At 46.6% G+C, this 8433-nt stretch overlaps 1 protein-coding gene across 2 annotated transcripts in view; it reads left to right on the top strand.

Annotated features, from left to right (window-relative positions):
* The first annotated feature begins 1320 nt into the window (after positions 1-1320).
* LOC142312254 (uncharacterized) overlaps positions 1321-8433 on the top strand; it is a 68835-nt gene continuing 61722 nt past the window's right edge. Inside the window, exon 1 of one of the 2 annotated variants that reach the window (XM_075351184.1) lies at positions 1321-1585. The gene's annotated coding sequence lies outside the window, so the exon portion shown is untranslated. The remainder of the gene's footprint in view (positions 1586-8433) is intronic. The other variant, XM_075351185.1, reaches the window with a different exon arrangement.

Here is an 8433-nt window from a genome sequence, read left to right as displayed (position 1 = left end):
GGACTTCTCATTCAGGGTGCACTAGCTGTCTTTTGCTCCAGTATCTTTCCTTTCCGGTCTGTTCTCTTCCCTTCCTTTTCCTTCCCTCTTTTTTCCCTTCCCTTTCCTGGTGATGGGTTGTCTTTCTCACCCTAGGTTTTTTGTTTTAAATACATTATCTGGGGGAAAAGGTTTGCAGACACTTACCCTGAGCTAAAATGTTACGCTTTTATTTTGTTAATCATACCTGTTTTCTTTGGTTTTCAGAATTTGTCTTGTGGATTAGTGTAGGGGAGTAGTCAGGTTTTGGGTAAGGGTTTCTTAAAGGGGGGAGGGGAGAGGGGAGGTGTCATAAGTTCCGGATGTCTGGCTCGGTCCCCCAGTCAGGGGAAAACTTTAGGGGACCTACTCAAGCTCGGGAAGACTATCCTTTGAATTTAGGAGCTGGGCAGCCGGATGGTGGTAGGTTTTGTTTAGATATGTTAAGTAGGTTTTATTTTGTGTGTTATATCATGTGAAAAATAAGAAAAACATTTTTTGGGTGTTTTAAGGGTGGTGGGAATATTTTTTCTTTGCCGAGTTGAATGTTTTATGCCAAGTTGTGCCTTTTATGTTTAGCCAAATTGTGTTTTTTTCTTTTTGTATTGCATATATGTAAATATTTTGGGTGTACGGGCAGTGGAGCTGTGGTACGGTGTAGTGTTTTGTTGCCGGGCGGGTTCGCTGGAAATTTACATATGTTTTTATTCTGTTTTATTCTGGTTTGTAAATATTACTAACTTTATCAATAAAAGATTTCCATCATCTTTACCTCATTGTCATTGAGCCATTGTTGCAACACTTTTTCGTCCTTTTCATACCCATATACTCGAGTGTATGAAGTAACTCGTCTTGTAGGATACTCGCATTCAGCTCAGCAATGAGATCACCACTGATCCTGGACAAGTATCCAACACCTTTGGCTGTGAAACAACTGCATATCATCAGGCTTCCTCCACTGAATGTGACAGCTCCTTCAATTTTTTGACCCATTAGCCCCTTTTTCCCTTGTTTCTTCCATACCTATTTGCACTGTGAGTTAGCGACCACCAATGTTATGGATGGTCGCAGTGGAGAAGGTGCCCTGCGATATTAAACTGAGAATGTTGCTATGGGACCTTTAGTTCCACAAGACTTTGGTAAAGTGTTTGTAGGTCAGGTTCCCTTTAACAATGGCCAGTGTGCTGGACAGGCCTGGAGAATCAGGTTCCTCCACCTGTGGGTGTGTCCGGTTTTGATTTAAGAGACTGTGTGGAGGGTGGAGGCTGAGAGAAAGAGAGGAGTCTGCAGAGTGTCTCTAGAGCAGCCTGTGTGAGGTGCTCTAGACTGTCAAAGTCTGAGAGTGTGCTGCACATGGAGATTGTGTGCTGGAGGTCTCAGTCTGTGTGAAGACTGGAGAGAGACTTCGGGAAATCAGTCCAGGGGAGGACTGGGAAAAGACTGCAGCCTGGCTGGAGAGTGCTCGGCTGCAGGAAAGAACAACAGTGAGTAGTGTTCGCTGGCAGGAGCCAGCATGTGGAGACAGCCACACTTCACTATGGACATTTAAATGGACTGGAAGCCCACGGTATGTGTCTCTGTTTACCTTATCCTTTAAGCCAGGAGAAGCTTCCTTGTGTTGCTTTGGAAGTGCAGTTTATGTTGGTTGTTAATAAACTGTGTTGCCAGTGTATGCCTAAGCTACCTCGCATCGCTGCAAGCGAGTCAAACCCCCAAGTTGCGATGTGCAATGTCACAGCACCCATATCCACACCTGTCTCCACAACTGCATCAATTCAATTGGGCAGAACCTGCTCTACCGGCTGCTGCTGCCGCACATATCCATACTGGCTGGGCCTGCCGTATCAGCCATCCCAGCTGCATCTACCATATGAGAGACTGTCCTTGTCCATACCCCTGCAGTTAGCTGTCGCAGCATAGAGTCTTCCATTTGTTGCACCTGCTTTCTACCTGCAGCACAAATCCACCCTCACCATGAGAGGATCTGGTGAAAACCCTGTGTGAACCATAGGCTGCTTTCACACATCCGGTTTCTGCAATGCGGCACAATCCGGCACTTTGCAGGAAAATCGCAACCGTTTTTTTTTGCTGCCGTTTGCGTTTTTTTCTGCATAGACTTTAATTAGTGCCGCATTGTGCCGCATGGCCTTGCGTTCCATCCGGTTTTTGCCGCATGCGGCAGATTTAGCCGATGCGGTGGCCGGATGGAACGTTGCCTGGCACGTTTTTTCGTGCGGCAAAAAAAAACCGCATCGGCCGAATGCGGCGCATTTTTTAATGCATGCCTATGGCGGCCGGATGCGGCAAAAAACGCATCCGGCCGACGCATGTGGTTTTTGCCACTGCGCATGCTCAGTAGCATGCCGCAAGCGGCAAAAAAACGGACGCGCCACATGGGAAAAACTTATGCAAAGGATGCGGTGTTTTCACCGCATCCGTTGCATAGCTTGCACAGCCGGATTGAGCCGCACAGCTCAAGCCGGATGTGTGAAAGCAGCCTTCGTCATGCCCCTCAGGTATCATGCATTCAGGGCTATGCGGGGATATCAGAGGGCCACTAGAGCTACGAAGGTTAGAGGCAGGTCCTTTGGGGCGAGTAGGTCTAGAGCCTCAAATAGACATTTTTTAGAGCAGGAACACCCTGTGCAGACCAACTATGGGGTCATAACACGTTCCAGGAAACATTAAACGAAGTTCCATCAAATAATATTTTAAATCTGACCATTGTCTAACAATGGATGTGCCTTTTATCCAAGGGATTATCATTTGTCCCTGTTGGCTTCGATGCCTTTGAATGGATCACGGCCATTCAATCTATCATGCGAGACTGAGCAATATCCATCACACCGGCGGATAAAGGTGGTAATTTAGTCATAATGAAAAACAATGATTATAAAGCCATGTGTCTTCGTACTCTCGAGGATACCCGTTCAATAAAAAGATATCCATCAATCCCTCATCAAAATATAAGGAGAAATTACATCACACCCTGGAGGTAGCACAGTCTCACAATTTCATCACTAGTATTAAATTGAACTATATGACAGTGGAGTTTCCACAAACTCCATATTTAACCCCTTAACGACCGCGGGCAGTAAAATTACGTCCTAAATGACATAATCTTACTGCCCGCGGTCCTCCGGCGGCAGCATGCCGCGATCGGCACACATCTCAGCTGATTTTCACAGCTGAGATGTGTGCCTGCTAGGCACGAGCAGAATCGTTATCTGCTCGTGCCGATTAACCCCTTATATGGCGCTGTCAATACATGACAGCGCCATTATAAGCGCGATTGCGGTAAGCATTTACTTACCACCCGAAACCGGAAGTCACGTGACGCGATCACGTGACTCCCGATAGTTGTCATGGTAGCACAGGGTCATGTGATGACTCCTGTACTACACATGACTTGGTTTCACTTTCGCTGTGCCCGGGGCACAGCAAAAGAGAAAGACAGCGTATCTGCTGTTTACAGCCTTGTGGCTGTGATCAGCAGATACTGCAGAGCGATCGGAATGTTGATCGCAATAGCCCCCTAGGGGGACTAGTAAAATAAAAAAAAAAAGTTAAAAAATAAGTTTTAAAAAATTAAAAAAAAACAAAAAAACCTAAAAGTTCAAATCACCCCCCATTCGCCCCATTGAAAATTAAAGGGTTAAAAAAATAAAAAATATACACACATTTGGTATCGCCGCGTTCAGAAACGCCCGATCTATCAAAATATAAAATCAATTAATCTGATCAGTAAACGGCGTAGCGGCAAAAAAATTCCAAACGCCAAAACGACGTTTTTTTGTCGCCACAACTTTTGCGCAAAATGCAATAAGAGGCGATCAAAACGTAGCATCTGCGCAAAAATGGTACCGTTAAAAACGTCAGCTCGAGACGCAAAAAATAAGCCGTCATTGAGCCTAAGATCCCGAAAAATGAGAACGCTACGGGTCACGGAATATGGCGTAAAACGTGCGCCACTTTTTTCGGACAAACTTCCGATTTTTTTTTAACCCCTTATATAAAAGTAAACCTATACATGTTTGGTGTCTACGAACTCGCACTGACCTGAGGCATCACACCCACACATCAGTTTTACCATATAGTGAACACAGTGAATAAAATATCTCAAAAACCATAGTGCTATCGCACTTTTTTTGCTATTTTTCAGCATTTGGAATTTTTTTGCCATTTTCTAGTACACAATATGGTAAAACTGATGGTTTCATTTAAAAGTACAGCTCGTTCCGCAAAAAATGAGCCCTCACATGACCATATTGACTGAAAAATAAAAAAGTTACGTCTCTCAGAAAAAGAATGGCGAAAAAAAAAAACGGAAAGCGAAAAATCGGCCGGTCGTGAAAGGGTTAATAGTGTTCCTAAAGCGCACAATGGCCTCGAAGTCATTAAAGGTTGTCCTATTGTCTCCGGGATGGGAGGCTTAACTGCTTAACTGAAAAAATCAGCAATTATGCTGAGCACGTTTTGCGCGACTTCGTATTCACATTACCATCATACGTGAGTGACACTACAGACATGTTACAGAAGCTTGAGGGGGTTGATTCACCATGACATGGTTTGCTGGAGAGCTTAGATGTGAAAACCCTCTATAGCGCCATCCCTCATTGTAAAGGGTGCAAACCCGTGTGCGTCTTTCTGGACATGAGGGACACTCAATATAAGGAGCACAGTGACTTCATCATTGAACTCCTTTGGTTCATCTTAACAAGGAATGTATTTACCTTTGATGGCCAGCTTTATCATAAGCAGCTTGGTACTGCCATGGGGAGTCCCTGCAGAGCCACTTTCGCTAATCTTTTTCTCGGGTGGTGGGAGCAGCGGCTTGTCTTCTCAGACGAGATGGATCAGTATACCTCGCCAATCTTGTTGTGGGTGAGGTATGTACAGTAGATGACATCTTCGTTCTGTGGTCAGACACTGAGGCCAGGTTCAAGGAGTTCGTGGACAGACTGAATGTTAACACCATTGGGTTATACTTCACTTATGACGTACATAAAGAACAACACAAATTCTTGGATATAATCATCATGAAGCCACCATGGGACCCTTTGCGAACTACCCTTTATTGAAGCCCACAGCCACAAACCATTTCTTGTCCTGGCACAGCCACCACCATACCCCCTCCACAGGAGCATCCCCAAAGGCCAATACTTGCGCGTGCACAGGAATTGCTCGGATGTTGGTGATTACATCTCCAAGTCCAGAGATCTGCGTGATCTATTCGTTCTTAAGGGTTACCCCAGGCGAATACTGGGAGATACTTATCGCCATGTCCTTGGATAGGATAGAAAAAAATGCGTTGCTTCTCCCTCACTCCAAAGGGGAGCCCTCCGAACAGATACATTTGCTGGCAACATTTGATATTTGCCACCGAGGGTTCGCTACATTTTACAGGAAAACTGGGACATACTGCAAGTATATGCCAAACTGGCATCTATCATACCCGAGTGGCCAAAAGTCTCCTATCTGCGTGGCAAAAATTTGAAAAACTGGCTTGTGCATAGCCATTTTACACAATCGAATGGAAGTGCTTGATCGAGGGATGGCAGGGACCTACAAATGTGGTAACTGGAAGGCTTGTACATTTATAAACAAGAGCAAATCGTTCACCAGTGCGGCAACTGGACAGATTTACCACAATTGTGAGCTGGCAAATTGCCGCATGAAGGGTGTGGTCTATATGGCCACTTGTGCTTGCCCCAAGAATTACAAGTGCAGCTCAATAAATTAGAATATCGTTAAAAAGTTAACTTATTTCAGTAATTCAGTACAGAAAGGGAAACGCGGATTATATAGAGTCATTACAGACAGAGTGGTCTATTTAAGTGTTTATTTCTGTTAATGTGAAGATTATGGCTTACAGCCAATGAAAACCCAAAAGTCATTATCTCATTAAATTAGAATATTATATAAGACAAACAGGAAAAAATTATTTTAAACTCAGAAATGTTGGCGCCTACTGAAAAGTATGTACAGTAAATGCCCTCAATACTTGGTCGGGGCTCCTTTTGTATGAATTACCGCATCAATGCTGCGTGGCATGGAGGTGATCAGCCTGTGGCACTGCTGAGGTGTTATGGAAGTCCAGGTTGCTTTGATAGCGGCCTTCAGCTCATCTGCATTGTTGAGTCTGGTGTCTCATCTTCCTCTTGACAATACCCCATAGATTCTCTATGCGGTTTAGGTCAGGTGAGTTTGCTGGCCAATCAAGTACAGTGATACTGTGTTTAATAAACCAAGTATTGGTACTTTTGGCAGTGTGGACAGCTGCCAAGTCATGCTGGAAAATTAAATTTACATCTCCAAAAAGCTTGTCGGCAGAGGGAAACATGAAGTGCTCTAAAGTTTCCTGGTAGATGGCTGTGCTGACTTCGGTCTTGATAAAACACAGTGGAGCTACACCAGCAGATGACATGGCTCCCTCAACTATCACTGATTGTGGAAACTCCACACTAGACCTCAAGAAGCTTGGATTGTGTCTCTCCACTCTTCCTCCAGACTCTGGGACCTTGATTTCCAAATGAAATGCAAAATTTATTTTCATCTGAAAACACCTTGGACCACTGAGCGACAGTCCAGTTCTTTTTCTCCTTGGCCCAGGTAAGACGCTTTTGGTGCTGTCTATTGGTCATGAGTGGCTTGACACAAGGGATGCAACAGTTGTAGCCCATGTCCTGTGGTGGCTTCAGAAGCACTGACTCCAGCAGCAGTCCACTCCTTGTGAATCTCCTCCTAATTTTGGAATGGCATTTTCTCAACAATCCTATCAAGTCTGTGGTTATCCCGTTTGCTTGTACACCTTTTTCTACCACTTTTTCCTTCCACTCAACTTTCCATTAACATGCTTGGATATAGCACTCTGTGAACAGCGAGCTTCTTTAGTAATGACCTTTTATGGCTTAAGGTGGCTTTACACGCTACGAGATCGCTAAAGCGATCTCGTTGGGGTCACGAAATTTGTGACGCACATCCGGCCGCTTTAGCGATTGTCGTTACGTGTGACACCTATTAGCGATTTTGAATCATTACAAAAACGTTAAAAATCGCTAATCGGTGACATGCCCCCCCTCTTCCCAAATATCGTTGCTGCTTCAGTAACGATGTTGTTCGTCGTTCCTGCGGCAGCACACATCGCTACGTGTGACACCACAGGAACGAGGAAGCTCTCCTTACCTGCGCCAACAATGAGGAAGGAAGGAGGTGAACGGTATGTTCATCCCACTCATCTCCGTCCCTCCGCTTTGATTGGGCGGCCGCTTAGTGATGTCGCTGTGACGCTGAACAAACCGCTCCCTTAGAAAGGAGGCGGTTCGGCGGTCTTAGCGACGTCGCTAGGCAGGTATGTGCGTGTAATGCTGCCGTAGCGATAATGTTCGCTACGGCAGCGATCACCACATATCAGCCGTACGATGGGGGCGGGTGCTATTGACTCGCCCACCCCAGGGCTATGGGACACCCGGTGCCGGGCTGGACTAGTCCGGTGGTAGTCAGTGGTGGCTGGGCCCGGCTCCGTGGCCCTGGTGGGTGTCAGTAGAATATGTGGCTTGCTTGTTAATGGTTGTGTTCGTGACGCCACCTGTGGTATGCGGCTAATAAGACGCCGCTGCTGTGTGAGGCCTCCGGGAAGATATTATGGCAGCTATGATGGTACTGCTCCCCACAGGTGGAGCAATGCCCGGGGCACAGTTGGTGCTTGTGAAAGTCTATGGTGCTGTGTGACTAACACGGTGCAGGGCCGACAGGCGAGGAAAGAACCAGGCACAAACAACAGTCTCTTTACCTTTTCCTCTTTTACTCTGGGAACAGTCCAGTCCTGGGAGACCGTTACAGGTGGTGATGGGGATCCGGTTGGCCTGGAAGTACTTGGGGTGATCTTTCTGGCCAGCTGAGTATGAGGCCTACTCCTGTACCTTTCTTGGTGATGATAGGACCCTGCTTCTCTGAATCCAGCAATGGCCCTCTTCGCTGCTGGGACCAATAGCACGTCCCTTCCCTCTGTAGGTGGCTGCGCAGGCCCACTCCCTGGTGCTTCTCCGCTGGGGTCTACACCGGGCCCTGATGCTGCAGCTGTACCTTGGATGTGTCTGGGCCAGGGGCTTGCAGCTCCCCTGCCCTTCGGATTCGGCTACCAGGGACGGATTTTATACCCTGGCAACCACAGACTCCGATGTCCGAGTCTCTCTGCTGCCTCTCAGCTACTCCTGCTTCTCTGGGCCAAACTGCTCCAGCTCTAGGCCCCAGATTCACAGGACAGCTCACTCTGTGTCTGTTCACTTCTGCTGCTCCCTACAGACTAACTAACTCCTCCCCCAGGTCAGGCTTAAGGAAGCTCCCTGAAACTTCAGGTTCAGAGCTCCCCCTACTGGCCTGAGGGAGAAACTGCGGTGGATGTTAACTTACTGG

Source organism: Anomaloglossus baeobatrachus, chromosome 5 (genome assembly GCF_048569485.1).
Source record: "Anomaloglossus baeobatrachus isolate aAnoBae1 chromosome 5, aAnoBae1.hap1, whole genome shotgun sequence".
Taxonomy (NCBI): domain Eukaryota; kingdom Metazoa; phylum Chordata; class Amphibia; order Anura; family Aromobatidae; genus Anomaloglossus; species Anomaloglossus baeobatrachus.
This window is presented reverse-complemented; position numbering and strand designations above follow the sequence as displayed.